Source organism: Aulonocara stuartgranti (assembly GCF_965226115.1).
Source record: "Aulonocara stuartgranti genome assembly, chromosome: 1".
Lineage (NCBI taxonomy): Eukaryota > Metazoa > Chordata > Actinopteri > Cichliformes > Cichlidae > Aulonocara > Aulonocara stuartgranti.
Window position 1 is genome coordinate 15,494,533 of NC_138939.1, and position 17,770 is coordinate 15,512,302.

Below are 17,770 nucleotides of genomic sequence, written 5' to 3' on the forward strand. Positions count from 1 at the left end.
AGTGCTCTCATTCCTGTGTGTGCGCATTCATGTGCTCATAAGCAGATCATAAAAGAAGCGTGACCTTAGTCAGTAAATGGAAAAAAATAGAAGGAAATCAAAGTATAGATACAAAAGCTCAATCCATTTCATATTCAGATTACTACTGTGAACGGTGTGTTTTAAAGGAACCGACTGACGGTAATAAAGGTGCGATAAATTGTGCTACCTTGTTTTAAAGCCTGTGGGACATATGGGTCAAAGATTATGTGTGCATACACAAGAAACCTTAGTCAAGGTTTCAAAACCTTTGGGTCTTGCATGTGGGCTAGATCGGAGATGTCAAACACAAGGCCCGGGGGCCAGAACTGGCCCGGCACAGAGATCAATCTGGCCCACTGAACAATATAAATCTTGTGAATTTAACTTTATTTTAGTAGGTTTTACATCTTTTCCTCCCTCATGGCCATCTTTCACTACACCAAAGAAATTAAGTAATAGATAAACGATTAAATGACAGAACAAAACCTTTTCTTTTTTTAATATCTACCATGGAAATGTATGTTTTTTTGCAATGTGTTCCAAGTTGGGGGGAAAAAAAGCTATTTTCTGTGAATTAAAAACTTTCAGCTTTATAATTGCAGAACAGTCCGGGAAATGAGCTACTAGAAATAATGCTAATAATGTAATTTCACACATTCATTTCTTACAATTTTAGCCCAAGTCGTCGTACTGATTTCTTTCTTTAATACAGCTCAGTTTCTTTATCAGAAACAAAAACTGAGACATAAAGTATAAATTGCACTTCTTTATTTTAAGATATCTCTGGAGATAAATCTGTAGTTAAACATCCTTGCATTGATGGAGGGAGTTTCATTGGTGCGACTCATTTAAAATCAAAGTGGGCTTCGTGCGTCCACAATGTAAAACGAGTTTGACATCCCTGGAATTCAACTAAGACAACAGAAAAGAAAGAATTTGAAGAGGATTATGTATGAACCAAATCCTTCATGGCCTGCAAATAAATTTGTGCCTTCATGCATTTACAGTGCTGCGATTTCTTTTTTTTATTTTTGCATGTTTTACAAACTTAAGTGTCTCAGATCCATCCATCCATTTTCTTCTTCTTCTTTAATATTAGACAAAGGCAACCCAAGTAAATGCAAAATACAGTTGTTGAAATTATGATTTTATTTATTAAGGCAAAAAAAGCTATTTGAAATTTCCCTCCTTGTTAAATCTTGAATTAAATGTGATTAATCACATGTTAATGAGTTTAATTTCACGCTCAGGCCTGATTACTGACAGACCTGATGAATCAAGAAATGACTTAAATAAAGCTGGAACTGTCTGACAAAGTGAAATAGGAAAAGATCTTATAAAGTAACACATGCCATGATCTAACCAAATGGCTGAGAAACAAAGTTGCTGCCATTTATCAGTCTGGACAGGTTTGCAAAACCATTCTTAAGGTTTTAGGACTCAGTGAGAGCCATTATAGTACAACCTTCTCAGGAAGGTCTAGCATACCAAAGTTACTTCAAGAGTATTGATGACTTATGCCGGACGTCACAACAGAACCCAAAACAACTGCTAAAGAACTGCAGGCCTCACTTTCCTCAGTTAGGGTCAGAGTTCATGATTCAACGATTAGAAAAAGACCGGGAAACATTGGCATCCATGGGAAAACCACTGCTGACCAAAAAGGACATAAAGGAAATGAAAATATTTGGTGGAGTTATGTTGGGGTATGCAGCATCACATCTTGGACTTAAATCCAATTGGGATGCTTTGGCATGACCTGAAACAGGCCGTTTCAGCGTGGCTGAATTAAAACAACTCCTGAAAGACTAGTGGGCCAAAATTCCTCCACTGTTATTTCCATATGGGCACAAACTGATGCTGTAAGACAACACAGATAGTTTTAATCAGGGAGCTGGCAGGTTCAGTATTGTCTGATCTGACTGCATCAGACGTTTGCTGTCTCCATTCAGAGCTGCATGTGCGAAAACAGGTTTTGTGGAAAGCTATGAAGCTGTGGAGAGCTATGTTACTGATTTAAAACTGTTTCATCCAGTTGTGTATTCGTGGATTATGATCGGAACATAAACATGACTTGGGAGCCTTTTCATGGTTTTGATGTGGCACTATCCTGTGTTTAAAAGATAATCGTGTGATCTAGTTGTTAGAGTTTTGATGGGTCAAAGGGGCAGGGTAGAGGTACCGATCAATGGCCAGCGTTCGTTGCAGTCATACCAAGCGGGGTGTGACTGCACCATCCGCTCCCTGTCTTTCGTCTCAGGCCAGTGGCAGCAGAAGAAACAACAAAGCGTGTGGGTGTTTTGGGGTTAGTAGCTGCGGTGAGTTGAGTGGGTGTGGGTGTGTGTGTTAGGAGGAGGCCAAGGGTGGGGCACGCAGCATGCATGCATAACTCGGATCCAGTCACCCCTTCTAGATAATAACAATAACAGGAGGAGGGATGTTTTCTGTGGTGAAGAGGAAGTGAGGAATGGAAGGTTAAAGAGAGAGGAAGAGGGGAAGAAAAAATGGCAGAGGGATATGGAGAAGTTTAAAGGAGGAGTAAACACTGAGAAAGATGAGAAGCAAAGGAAACGCGGCAGGGTAATGGGGTGATGGCTAAGAATAGATAAAACAACAGAAAAACAGGATGAGGGGAAAAGGAGAGGAAGGGGGAAAACACAAGCAGTGTGAGCAGTGCTAGTCTTCCCTCAACCAAAGGAAACCCTGTGGCTGCCCGACAGAAGTGCTTCCTGTTTGTGTGTGTGTGTGTGTATGTGAGTGTGTGTGGTAGAGGTCTGGGCGTGGTCCTTCCAGTAGCAGTGAGACAAATAGACAGTCAAACCTCCTTTTTTGAGGCCTCCTCCCTCAGATGGGCTCAGGCCTCTTTCCTCTCTGGTGGCGTTCATTCTATGGGCTGTCTGCTCTTTTTGTGTCGCACACTTTCTCTCTTATCTAAACTTTCTGAGGCTTTCTACCCACTACAGTCATCAAACCAGGCGCCCGCTTATGCAGCCCAGTTGGACAAAGAAGGGTTTTGATTTAAACCCTTGTGGCATTCATATGTGGACACAGTGGCCTGGACCTAAATGGATATGGGGATCACAAAACCACCTCAACATAAGCAGAGAGCTCAAAGGTTTCAATTATGTGAATGGTACACTCGGCCAAAGGCAGGTGTAACAAGGTAATGCTCTTCAGTGTGTAGGATAAAAGCAATTGATTGTTATCTCTGTTTTTGTCAACGTTTGCACAGGTCCATGCTGATAAAATTAAAAAAAAATGCCTCAGTTACAACATAAAGTTGACATTTTTCAGCTTAAAGGTCATCTTTAACATGTTACACACTCCAGCAACAACTGCTGTGTCATGGCATGAAATTAATAAATCATCAGTGTTATTGATGATTTACTAGTTTCATTTGTGATTATGCAGCTCTCAGATGCCAGCATTGTTCTGTCTCCACACTACAGTCCATGCATGTGTTAAACTGCAGGCTAGCGGGTCAAATCTAGCCCTTCCCAAGTTTTAATCTGGTTTGTATCCCATTTTGGGTTCTCAATAAATTTTTGTAGCTGTGTTCTACTGAGCAACACACACCCCGTGCAAATGCCAGACTAACTAATGCAGCAAAAAGGAAAGTGGAGGTTGAAGGCTGTCAGTTTAAAGAGAGGGAGGAGCCTGTGAGTAGCCAACATCTTTAATGAGAGTAAAAAGGTCCATGCATCAATTTTTAGGCGCATGAAACCTGCTCAGCCAAGACTTGTGCAAATATGTAGAATTTTTTTTTTACATTTGTTTTTATTTAGGCTTCTGAAGCAAGTTGTTGTCTGTTGGCTGTAGCCTGACTTGATTCAGAGTTAATTATTTTGTTTGACTAATATCAAATTAGGTGTTCAATGAAGTCAAAGTAGGAGATATCCCCTAAAAAGCGTGATAAACTTGTGAGCTTACAGCTAGTAACTCATCAGTTTCTGTATCCATGCTGTCAGTCTGCCCCAGGGCAGCTGTGGCTACAACTGTAGCTTGCCTCCACCAGTGTATGAATGTGAGAGTGAATGAATAGTGGAATTGTAAAGCGCTTTGAGGGCCCCGAAAAGCGCTATATAAATGCAATCCATTATTATTATTATTAAATGAGCTTTTTAAAATCATATATGTTTACTTACTTTACTCACTTTGGACATTTTAGAATGATATTTGTAAAGATTGTAGCTAATGGGGATGGGTTGAATGAGAACTTGAACAGCCTCTGCTCCTTGAATCTTCGTCTTTTTCCAGTCTTCAATCTTGTTTTTTTATCTTGCTTCTACTGACTTTTATTTCTCTTCTCTTGGGAGCAGACTGCCACTCTCAAGAGAAGAGAAACTTTATTCCAGACTTTATTCCACCTGCTCTCTACTTGCACTACAGATCGCAATGTCATCTACAAACATCAGAGTCCACAGAGACTCCTGCCTGACCTCACATGTCGATCACTCCTGCAGGCAAGAAGGGGCTCAGAGCAGATCCATGATGTAATCCCACCCAACCTGTGTGATGCGCCCACACATCGTTCTTGCTAATCATCTGTAGTCAGACCTGACTCACTAACTGCCCTCCTCTTTCTATCATTTCTGCATTCATCGGCTCCTCAAAGTACTCCTTCCGTCTTCTAAACACGCTTTCTTCACTTGTTAGCACTATGCTGCACATCCTTTCCATTTGGTACAATTTCCCCTTCCGTAGTGAAGTCCATGTATTAGACTCTATATAGTGACTATGACTATATCTCGCTTTCTAAAAGATGTTTTAGAAAGTGAGGAGATGTGAGAAGATGTTTTATTTCCAGGGACCAACGGCATATATATACGCATATATATTTTGTTCAACATATTTTATTCAAGCAGATCATATTTTATTCAACTAATGTATAAGTTAATGTTCAGAGAGAACAGTGTCTGTACCTCATACAATCACACATCGTATATTGCTTAATTCAGCTCAGTCACACCATTAAAATAATACATGTTTGGCATTCAGATAAAAGAACAGAAAAATAACAACTTTTAAGAACATTGGTGACTCCTGACATTTGTCATGATCATGGAGCCCAATCTTGATATCAGTATTGTTTACATGTACATGCTGGTTCTGTGTGTTTGTGTGTGTGGTCCTGGCATTGCTCATGTTGTGAGGGCCTAAATTTGTTTAGACTGTCACATTATGAGTCTTCTTTATGGGGAAGAAAAGCACAGGAAATGAAATATAATGTTGTGTGTTTGTGTGTGTTTGTCTGCGTAAACATACACAAAAACAGGACTTTGGTAACAGAAAGTGCTCTGTTATTTTGTTGTTCTTTTACTCGATTTTACAAAGGCACTCATTGAACAGACACAGGCATCCAAAAATACACCAAGCCATAGTGAACAAATATAACCCTCGTGTATTTACAGCAGAGTCTATAAATACAAACTGCTTTCTTTAGCTGAGGCCAAAACACAGAGGGAACAACTCCCAGACTGTTCAGTGAGTCCATGTGTGTATATTTGTGTGTGTATGTGCATGTGAGAGAGGTTAACCAGTTCGAGGACGCTTCATATTGCTTCCTAATAGCAGCAAGTTTGTGGAACTGGACACACAGAGGGAGGAGGTGACTAAAAAAGGGAAGACCACAGAGTAAAGGGAGAGAAGTAGAGTAATGTGAGCAGACACCAACTGAGAAGAGAAAGCAGATGAAAGAACCTTTTAGCTTTCTCGGATCTTTCTTTTGTTTAAAATCTATTGGCCTCCACACCAACTAAATGAAGGCTTAACATTCAAACGCTTTCTTCTGAGAGTTTCACAGCTGATCACACTTACACAGAATAAAACACAGTTTATCTGCTAAATAGTGAAAACGCACTCAGACTGTTATGAATTTTATCAGTTATAATCTGAGAGCATGGAACTACTTCCATTCCTCTAGCAGCCCAATCTTTTTCAAGCCAGTGAGAATTTCATCTAGTTTTCAGTTGAGATTTGTGAACTTAAGTAACCATAATGCCTCATAATATTTTCAAAATAAAAGCTTTGTTACTACTGTTCCACAAATAGTGTCAGTAGTGTGACAATAAAATGAATGAGTTTATTTGCAGTTAACAGTTTGTTTTGCACCTGTGGCAGCTTCATAATTATGTGCAGTAATAATTAATCCTTTACGTGACCAAGTACCCGTATGTTATGAGTGGCGTCACTCTGCTTCTCCTAATAGTTATTTTTTTAGAGGAACAAGCAACTAATGGAATGTTGTGGCAAATCATCTATGACAGGGAATATATACGTCTTGTTTTTTCTATTATAGGCTTTGATTGTATTGCAGTTATCCATCTCTGATCACTACATTCAAGAGAGTTAGCAGCATTTACTGCTGCAGACACCTTGAGGCAAATACTTAACTGACCGTGCTGTGGGAAAGTATTTGCCCCCTCCTGTTTTTTGTCTTCTTCTTCTTTGGTTTTTGCAAGTTTGCATGTCTTAATATTAGAGAAAGATTTAACACAAGTAAATGCAAAGTTCCAGATCTTGATTGCAGTTCTTGCTCTCAAAGGTGGCATCATATAGGGCCTTAATAAATGAAATGATCATTTAAAAACTTAAATGATGAATGAACTTTTTTTTTTTATGATGTACTCTAAATGTTTCTGTCTATTATTACATTTTGTTTGCCAATCTTAAAACACATAAGTTTAAAAAAGTTTAAAAAATATGCCATAAATAAATCAGGAATCACACCTCTGTAATCTGGGTTAACTCCTTTTTCCATCAAAATTTTTAATAGCGCAGATTGTAGAACATATATAATTTCTGTGGTACAATAACAAAAGTCTCACCTCTACCACAAGTTATTACAGCGGGGCTTTACACACGTTTTGCTTCTGATTGGGTCACACTAATGACACATCCACCAAATGAGAACGTACTTCATTAAAAACATGATACTCAACCTGGAAGCCTTAGCCAAACGATGCACTCCAGCACTTTCTGCAACTGTTTTTGCTCCAAATGTGGGCAGGAGCTCTTGACCACTCCCTCCTTCGTCTCCTGCTCTCGTCCAATCAGTTCCCACCTCACTCCCCCACCAACTTCATCTCTTTTCACCTCCATCCATCCCTCTCCCTCGCTCACTCTTTTTGCCTTTTGCCCATCCCTTCACAGCCCCTCACCCCACCCCTGTCTGTCCTTGAATGAATGCTCTCTGACTAGTGGAACATATGCTGCTGGTTGTTCAATACCCTCCCTCTGAGCGGGGCGCATCCATGCGTGTGTGCGTGTGCGCGCTCATGTGTGTGGGTGTATAAGAGGCTAAGAGTGTCATGAGTGTGTGTTTATGTGTCTGCCTGAATACAAGTCAGTGTGTGTGTTTGTGTGTGTGCACGCGCATGCGTTCATTGAAACATATGCCTCCTGTTGCACATCGGCCATCTGTTCCTTGAATGGACTGATGGAGTGCTGCTGTAACCATGACGATAGGCCATTCAGTCAAATTGCCCATCAAACAACCCCTGGCTCTGTGTGTGTGTGTGTATGTGTGTGTGTGTGTTTGTATGTGTTTATGTTTAGGAATTGGCTTGCAGAGTGGAGGAATTCCCACATGTTGATAAAATGAAGCTGACCCTCCGAGTTGACCTGCTTCTACTTTATCTGAAGGTCCCCATTGATCTCGTTTACACAGATTCTTTTTTTTACACTGTAGCAGACTGTGGACACAGGAGACCTGCTAAACCCATTCACAAACCAGGGAGAAAACACGGTGCAGTTTAACCAGGAGAGAAAATACTAATAAAACAACTTTCTTTTATATTCAAATTAACTTTAATGAGAACTTTATAGGATAACATGCAATATAATATTTGTTCTTAGTTAAAGAGAGAAACAAAGAGAAACTTGTTAGCTCAAAACACAAGGCACACACGCGCGCACACACACACACACACACACACACACACACACAAAACAGCAGCAGGGCAACAGTGAAAATGAATATTGCGTTTCAACTGTTTCTAACCACTGGTCTATTTATCTGCACCCTCAGTCAGACCATTCAACAGCCCCACCTTCACACACAAACACACCCTGCCCCACCCAGCGCAGTGGTCTGCTGGCCATATGTCAGCCCTTCTCCTCAGAGACACCTCTTCTCGGACCCCCGCTCCTTTTGTATACATGTGTGTCTGCGTGTGTCTTCTCTAATGTGTTTGCCATCTCTCGCCGTTCTCACTCTCCACCGTATCCAGTGAAATTAAAACACAGCGTGTTAGTCCAGCTAACCACATAACATCTGCTTAGTTTCAGTATTTTTAAATTCTGGTCTCGCTGGTGAAGACAAAGCCTATTTTCTGCTGCAAGTTTTAGAAGTGAAAGCAGTAGATGTGTTTTAATTTGGACCTGCTGAAACCAGTGGTGGGCCCCTGTGGCTTGTTTGCCTGCGGGTCATCGCTGACGTTGATTTCTGGAGACACAATGGTACACTCAGAGTGCGGGTTTCAGCGAGTTGTCACAGTGGCGTCTGTGTGTGCGTGTCTCTCTCACTGCAGGCACGTTAATGTAAACAATAACTCAATAACAACGCTGAAGAGAAACAGGCTTACCTCCATTACTCACAAAATGCAGCGCATCAGACGTTCTTGTCCTAAAGGACATACTCTCAGTGCAGCACTTTAAAGAGCGTGCAACATCAGGACACACATCCATGAACTCCTTTATTTGCAGTTACACAAAACAAGCTGTTTATACAAGAAATGTTATTAGTCCTTGTAATTCACTCAAGCGCATGACAGAATGCGCTTGAGTGAATTACAAGGACTGAATTTAACTGAAACATCTAGAATAATAGAAATAAACTAGGGCACTTTGCAAATCTGTATCACAAAATGCTTAACATGAGCAACAAGATAAAAGAAACAGTGGAAAATATACAAAAAATGGGAAACTTATTCTGCTCAGTCTCCCGTCGTTTTAGTGCGTTAGTGCCACCGCTCTCGCTAGAGGCTTGTAAATCCTCCCTTTGATGCTTGCTGCTATCCTTCTGTTACAAATCAGTGTGACACACATCAGGGCCAATGTAGCAATAAAAGAAAGATCCTCAGGGATTTTTTGAAAGCACTTAGTTCTGTTGTGTCTATAAAACTTTACTTAAAAAGGGACAAACAGTGCACTTGTTAGAACTATTTATGCAGATGCAGATTAAAACAAAATTCAAATCAAATCAAATCACTTTTATTGTCACATCACATGTGCAGGCACACTGGCACAGCACATGCGAGTGAAATTCTTGTGTGCGAGCCCCACAAGCAACAGAGATGTGCAAACACAACAACACAAACGAGCAAAATACAAGAATGGCCAACCTGAAACTAATAAATATATGTACAATATATAATAGTGTATGCATTTCTGGATGTGTATACTAAATATTTTCCTACGTGTGTGTGTGTGTGTGTGTGTGTGTGTGTGTGTGTGTGTGTGTGTGTGTGTGTGTATACACATTTTTACAAATTAAATAGTAAAAAAATAAAATAAAATAATAATAATAATAATAATAATAAAATATATAAAATATACAGAGTTGAATATGTGCAAAACAAGTGGCATTTATATACAGTGTGGAGTGCATAATGTTGACGTTCCAGTAGTGAAGCTGAGGTGTCTATGACGTGTTCAGCAGTCTGATGGCCTGATGGAAAAAGCTGTCTCTCAGTCTGCTGGTACGGGACCGGATGCTGCAGAACCTCCTTCCTGATGGAAGCAGTCTGAACAGTTTATGGCTGGGGTGACTGGAGTCCTTGATGATCCTCCCCGCTTTCCTCAGGCACCGCTTCCTGTAGATGTCTTGGAGGGAGGGAAGCTCACCTCCAATTATCCGTTCAGAGCACCGCACTACTCGCTGGAGAGCTTTGCAGTTGTAGGCGGTGCTGTTGCCATACCAGGTGGTGATGCATCCAGTGAGGATGCTCTCAATGGCACAGTGATAGAAGGTCCTGAGGATGCGGGGGCTCATGCCGAATCTTTTCAGTCTCCTGAGAAAGAAGAGGCGCTGCTGCGCCTTCTTCACTGTTTTGTTTGTGTGTACTGACCACGTAAGATCCTCAGCCAGATGTACTCCAAGGAACCGGAAGCTGCTCACTCTCTCCACAGCAGCGCCGTTGATGGTGATGGGGGTGTGTACTTCTCTGCACCTCCGGAAGTCCACTATCAACTCCTTTGTCTTTGCGACGTTGAGGGTGAGATGGTTGTCTTGACACCAGTGGGTCAGGGCGCTGACCTCCTCCCTGTAAGCCGTCTCATCACCGTTGGTGATAAGACCCACCGCTGTAGTGTCGTCCGCAAACTTCACAATGATGTTGGAGCTGTTAGTGGCTGTGCAGTCGTAGGTGTAGAGTGAGTACAGGAGAGGGCTCAGTACACACCCCTGTGGAGCACCAGTGTTCAGTGTGATGGGGGATGAGGTGATGCTGCCCAGTCTGACCACCTGGCGTCTGTCAGACAGGAAGCTAAGGATCCAGCTGCAGAGGGAGCTGCTCAGTCCTAGATCCTGCAAAATTGTTTTCTATTGAGTGTTGGCTCACCGGTCATCTGACTAAACGGTCATATTGGTGGTTTGTTCATAGCTGAAACAACATGCAGGAGTGTTTCCACATCACAAATGTTCATATAAGATATGGAGGGTAGTAGCTGACCAGGAGATGAAGTGTTTTGGATCATTTTTAGGGTTGGGTTTGGCACAAACTACTTAATAGTTTTAGGAAAGGATCAAGACTTCTATTCAAATGCAGCTTATAGAAACATTATAAACATTATAGAAACCTTCCTTCTCTTGGTTATCAGGATGTTGAGTTCTGCCCCATCGGACTACACACATTTACACACACTGGCTGTTAGAAGTCCTTACATTAAAAAAACCAAACAAACTAAAGGTGCTTCATCTCCGGGATTGTGGTTTTTGTTTTGTGTGTGTGTGTGTGGGGGGGGGGGCAGTCTTGTTTAGCAGCTGCAGTATTGGCTCAAAGTAAACTACCTTGCCCAAATTTACTGTGGTTAAGGAACATGTTACCAGTGCAATAATATATTTTTAATGAACACATACTGAGTTCTGTGGCACAAAAGATAATCATATAATGGTGGTTTCATTAATTAACTCTTGATTTGGGTCTTTTCAAGGGATCTCTGATGGTGAAATAATTATGTATCTACATATATTTACTGCCTGGTAATGTAATTACACTCAATATGGCAGCATGTTTAGAATTGCAAATGCACTGAGGGAAATTTAGCATCCATATCGAACACTGCTCTTTGATAACTCCCATAATGAGCCTCTTATGATGTGCAAGAGGCTGGGGTGTTTTCCTTCTCCCACCCCAACCGGTCGCAGCAGATGGCCTGGTTCTGCCGGAGGTTTCTTCCTGTTAAAAGAGAGTTTTTCCTTCCCATTGTCGCCAAAGTGCTTGCTCATAGGGGGTCATATGATTGTTGGGCTTTTCTCTGTATCTACTGTACAATATAAAGCGCCTTGAGGCAACCTTTGTTGTGATTTGGCGCTATATAAAGAAAATTGAATTGAATTGAATCAAAAGATGGTGAGAGAGCTCAGGTGTTTTACAGCAGTGGAAGGACATTTCCAGCTGTTACAGAGTATGCATGTGAATGATTCGTGCATCTAACATCTGTCTAGTACAAAAGCTCCCAGGAATCCTCCTCTAAAACAACAGTATGGGGCTTACTTGAGCATCCTTGTTGTTTGGCAGACTGCGGCTCATTCCATGTTGTGGTGTCTTGTGTTTGAGTCCAAATTATGATCTTGGTTTAATGTCAACCACCTAAATTCTTTCCCATTTTATTGATGTCTCACCACTGTCTCCACTATCTCATAACAGCAGACATGGCTTGACTATACTATTACATTTTCCATCAGTAATACTTCTGTTATTATTAGTGTTAATGCTGATTGGCTGTCACCAAAGAGAACAGTTCTGTGTGTTTCTGATCCCACAAGAGAAGAGACAATTGTTTCCTGATTTTTTAGATTAAATGCAATCAAGGGGCTGAATGTCTTGTTTAACTTCTCAAGAACAGAGAAAAACAAATAATTTAAATTATTCACATCCATCCTGTATGTTTGTGGTAGTCTGTGACTTTTGTGTGTCTGTTTTGTGTTTATCTGACTATAAGCTTGTGTTTGTGGATCTGAGAAAAGGTAATAAAGCTGTATGGGACAAGTTTAGCTTTATAAAAAATCTGGGAAACATAAATCAGTTGTTGACAGATCATTAAATTATGGAAGAAATCATTGAATTAAAAGCCAAGGCAGATTTTAGAGCTCAGAATTAAAAGATCATTTCACTCAAATGACTAGTTTAGGGAATGGTTAATGATAAAAACCACTTTAGATTAGTTATTATCCTTTACTATGAACAACCTTTTGGGGGATAGACAACTAAAATACTAGGACCATTTTCTCCCAGGATCTTTTTTAAAGGTTTAGAAATGAACAGAGACAGAGAGCAAGTGAGGATCCTTGGCATCATATTGGACAGTCATCTCAGCTTTGATAATCACATTGGTCTATGCTTTCATACCAAGCAGGTTAGATTACTGTAACAACTTCAGCTGATTCAAAATGCAGCGGCCAGAATCCTTACAGGTACTTTTCAAATTCTTCTATTAGTTCACAAAGCTCTTGATGGTTTGGCCCCCCAGTTCGTTTCTGACCTGCTCACTGTTTACAACTCAGTCAGACCTCTCCGGTCACCAGGTTCAGATCTTTTAAATGTTCCCAGAACCACGTCTTAGTGTACTGAAGGTGCTTTCAGTTATTGTGGTCCTGATCTTTGGAACATGGTGTTTGCTGACCTGAGATCAATAACAGCTGTGCACATATTCAAAACCAGACTCAAAACCTTTTTATTCACCCAGGCCATCGTTTTAAAGGGTGCTGTTGATTTATTTTGTTTGTTTGTTTTTTGCCTTAGGGCACTGTAAACCTACACAGGTTTTGTTAAGCACATTAAGTTTACATGTAATGAAATGTGCTATAAAAATAAAATTGCTATTGCTATTACATATGAGACTTAAGGACCAGGATCTCTGCTGACCCCGGGTGTTTCCCCTGCTTGTTCTGTGTGTCAGAGCTGCAGGTCTGTGTGGTTGTTTCTGCATTTGAACTTTGTCAGAATCGGGTCTGGATGTTTTTCTCAGGGCTTTCTCACATGTAGCACACAGCAAGAAATCAGCCAGGAGCTTGAAACCAGGTCCAGAAATTAATTCTAAGGTATTTTGTTAAGTAAAGTTGTACTACTAGAAATACATGGTGTGGGTTTAAGGGAGGAACTGCTAGTATAGAGCATGCAGGATGCTGTACAAAAGACACCCGCTTGCTAATGGTAAATACACAGGAATATAAGCTACACCGTTTAGACATCAGCTCAGTAAGAGAACATGTGGACTTGATCAAACCAGCTAAAATGATCTGACAATTGCAGTCCCACATGCACCTCTGTCTGGTAAGTCCAAGTTCAGGGCTTTATGTGTGAAAAAAGTGCACAACCAAAGAGTAGCCATCGGATAAAACCTGTGCAAAAACATCTTCCATGTGTTAGCTTATTGCAAGGTTGTGTGCGAAATTGTCAGCACATTTATTTTAGCTTCTAAACATAACTGCAGTGAAAAGAAGTTAAACAGTATTGTTTGTTTCTCTGATTCGCCGCTTCGCTCAGGGTGACGGTTGCTTAGGTCGTGCAGGTCATATCTACTAATCAGAAGGTTGGTGCTTTGATCGCTGGCTGCTCTAGTCTACATGCGAAAGCATCACTGGGAAAGATACTGAACCCAAGTTCCTTCTGATGCATTCACTGGAATGTAAATGTCAGATAGAAAGCAGTTTTGTGTCTGAATGAGGCATGTTGTGCTTTGAGAGCTCTAGTAGAGTAAAACTAAAGTATTATATGAACCGGTCCATTTACCCCTGTCTACCTCACTCTACCTGTGCTGCTCTCTCTCTTTCTTTCTCAGGCCATAAGGGCCAAAGTTTATATGTTGTGCTTCCAAGCAGCAAACAACCGTGTCTAAGGTATAAAGTGTACCTCAGTAAGCAGTTTTAAGTTTTATAACAAGTTTTCCCACCTTATAGGGAGAAACCTTTGAAATTGTTTCTTGTTTATGGGAAAAGTTCATGCAATGGAAAAGCAGCTATAGTGCCACATATCGTATTGTAAGGTAAAGACCCTACATTAATGCAACGAAATAAGGGAAAACCCATGTAGCGTGACTTCCTGTGAGGAAGTGCTTTGCTTCGGTTTTGATGCTTCTCTATCTGACGGACGGGTCTGAGTTTGGTAAATACTAGAAAAATGTCATCTCCCTGACTGCACTCTGCCAAGTGTAACGTTTGGTGGAAGAGGGATAATAATACAGGGTTGTTTTTCTGGGGTTGGCCTGGGCAACTTATTCCAGTGAGAGGATGCGTCACATTAACAGACATATTAGTTCCTTTTCTGGTCCAACATGACTGGTTCACAAAGGCTGTGGAAGAACTTGACCCACCCAAACAGAGCATATGGATTTAGAACAGGGGTGTCAAACTCAAATACACAGTGGGCCAAAATTCAAAACTGGAACAAGGTCGCGGGCTAACATTAATATTTATTGAAAAAAAAAATCTTCCTCCAGATTTAAGAATGAATCTCTTCTTATGGACTCAAACAAGTTTTGCTGAAAAACTGAATATGGAACAAGCAAAGCTTAATACTAAACAATATATATATTAGCTGTATAATACCAGTAGGCCAGCTCTAATAATAATTTGGTATGGCTTTGCGGGCCAAATGTAATTAGGCTACGGGCCAAATTTGGCCCACGGGCCAGAGTTTGACACCTATGATTTAGAATGTCAGAAATCTCCTGCAGTTATAAAGTGGAGATGGTCCAATGCTTTTGTCCATATAGTTCAGGCGTTCTACTTCTAATTATTTTCACAGTTTCAATTTTCAATTCTTTCAGCCTTGACTTAACGTAAATAGAAAAAAAGGATGTTTTGTCATCTTTTTTTCTTTTTACTATACCCTGCTAAGATAAGACCACTTCTAATCACTCAAGGAGTGACAGAAGTTTTCGGGTACACAGAAGTTTCTCCTGAGTCTCTGCTCCGTCTCTTTTGTATCTTTGCTCTGTCCTGAGCAGCTGTGAAGCTATCTCAGTTGACAGATGCAGAAAAACATAGAAGCAGACACAATGAACACAATATATCTCTGTGTATGGTGGGGGCGTGATGTTGTGCAACAACAGCTGAATCATAGAAAAAAATTCAGTAAACACAGCATTACCGACCACAGTATTCTCAACTAGTTATGGTTAACCAAAACGTCTCTCTGCATTCTGTATGTATGCATGCGAAGTATAGCAGCAAACCACATCTGACTGCGTGTGTCTGTGAGCCTTTTAGCTGCAAACTCAGACCACGATCCAACTGTTGCTTATTCCATTCTTCTTCTCTTGATGTCTTCCTTTGTTTTGTTTGCAGTTTTCCGAAGTGAATCACTCCAATTTCCCTCTTTTCTACTTCCCTTCATCTTCCCGCTCCTTCTAACTTTGACTCCTATCTGTATGAAGCAGGATTCAGCGCACTTTTTCAGGTCTGTCAGTCTGTCCAGCTCCTCTACAAATGCTGGTGTCTTTGAGCAAAAAAGGTAAAGATGATTTATTCCCCACTGGGTCATATTTCTCTATGCGTACCTTCAGACAGGTACGCATAGAGTTTAGGACACTAAAACCAGAAAGTTATAACATTACAAGCCAGTACATATAATCACACAGAGTCTTAATATCTGCTCAGCAGCTCTACCTGCTCTTTCTTTGTTTTTATTAAATTCTGTACATGTGAAGAGCAGGATGCGTGCAGTGTCAGCTGACCCAGTGACAGCTCCCATCTGCTGCTGTTTTGCGTTCATCCTAATGATGAGCAAAAAAGTCCTTCCATTGTTTTGTCTCGTACTGTGAGACAACCATCTTTACAGATGTCTGTGGGTTTAGCTCCCACAGCTGTAATCCACAGCGTATGAGTGGAGGAGTATATTTTAAGAACTGTGGAAAGACACACAAACCTGAAACCTAAAATAGATTTAAAATTATGTATTACTTTACACGTTAGTATCAACTGGTTGCGGTAGGTGTCTGTCCATCCTTAATTCTGCCAGAGGTCCCTTCCTGCTAAAGGGGAGTTCTTCCTTACCACAGTTGACAAGTGGTTCAGGTGTTTGCATCTAAGGAATCGTCTGATTATTGAGGTTTTCTCTCTAATATTGTAAGACTATAACGTGCTTTCAGGCCATCTGAGTTGCAAATAGATGACCACCACAGCAGTTTAAACAAGTTTAGGTGTGGCCTTGGCTTGGCCATTGGAGCACCTTGATTCTTTTCTTGCTGTTACCCAGTTTTGGCCAACTTTAGCTGACAGATGGCCTCAGTTTTGACTTTACAATACTTTGGTCTACAGTGAAGTTCATTGTCAAGTCAATCAGCCTATCTCCTCTGCTGTAAAACATGCTCCCCCCACCCCCCATCCACGCCTGGCCAAACATCTCCACTACTCTTCTGCCTAAAGAGATTCCAAAAGTCTTGTGGTTTATTCAGATGCAACTTTGTAAACCTAAATCATGCTGCCATTTCTGTTTTTGTTTTGTTTTTAGAGAGGAAGCTTTCTCATAGGCAAGGCAAGGCAAGGCAAGTTTATTTGTATAGCACAATTCAACAACAAGGTGATTCAAAGTGCTTTACAGAGACATTAGAAACAAGAACAAATAAAAAGCATGATTTAAAATTGATTAAAACAAGCAAATAAACTAACTAACTAATTAACAAACAAACAAACAAACAAAACAGTATATAAAATCAAAACAGATAAAATCAGAACAGTAGATAAAATCAGTAGTTAAATGTAAGTTTTGAAATTTAAGCTTAAAGTGTGGATTTGGTGCTTTATTCAAATGCAGCTGAGAACAGGTGAGTCTTCAACCTGGATTTAAATAAACTGAGTGTTTCAGCTGATCTGAGGCTTTCTGGGAGTTTGTTCCAGATATAAGGAGCATAAAAGCTGAATGCAGCTTCTCCGTGTCTGGTTCTGACTCTGGGAACTGATAAAAGACCGGATCCAGATGACCTGAGGGATCTGGATGGTTCATACTGGGTCAGGAGGTCATTGATGTATTTTGGTCCTAAACCATTCAGAGCTTTATAGGCCAGCATCAGAACTTTAAAGTCTATCCTCTGACGGACAGGCAGCCAGTGTAAGGACCTCAGAGCTGGACTGATGTGGTCCACTTTTTTGGTCTTAGTGAGGACTCGAGCAGCAGAGTTCTGAATGAGCTGTAGTTGTCTGACTGATTTTTTAGGTAGACCTGTAAAGATGCTGTTACAGTAATCAAGCCTACTAAAGATGAATGCATGGACTAGTTTTTCCAGGTCCTGTTGAGACATCAGATCTTTTATCCTTGATATATTCTTGAGGTGATAGTAAGCTGACTTTGTTATTGTCTTAATGTGTTTTTCTAAGTTTAGGTCTGCATCCATCACTACACCCAAATTTCTCGCCTGGTTTGTGGTTTTTAGATGTATAGATTGAAGTTCTCTGGTGACCTGTAATCGTTTTTCTTTGGCGCCAAAGACTATTACCTCAGTTTTGTTTTTGTTTAGCTGGAGAAAATTGTGGCACAACCAGTCATTGATTTCCTCAATGCATTTACCAAGAGCCTGTACAGGGCCT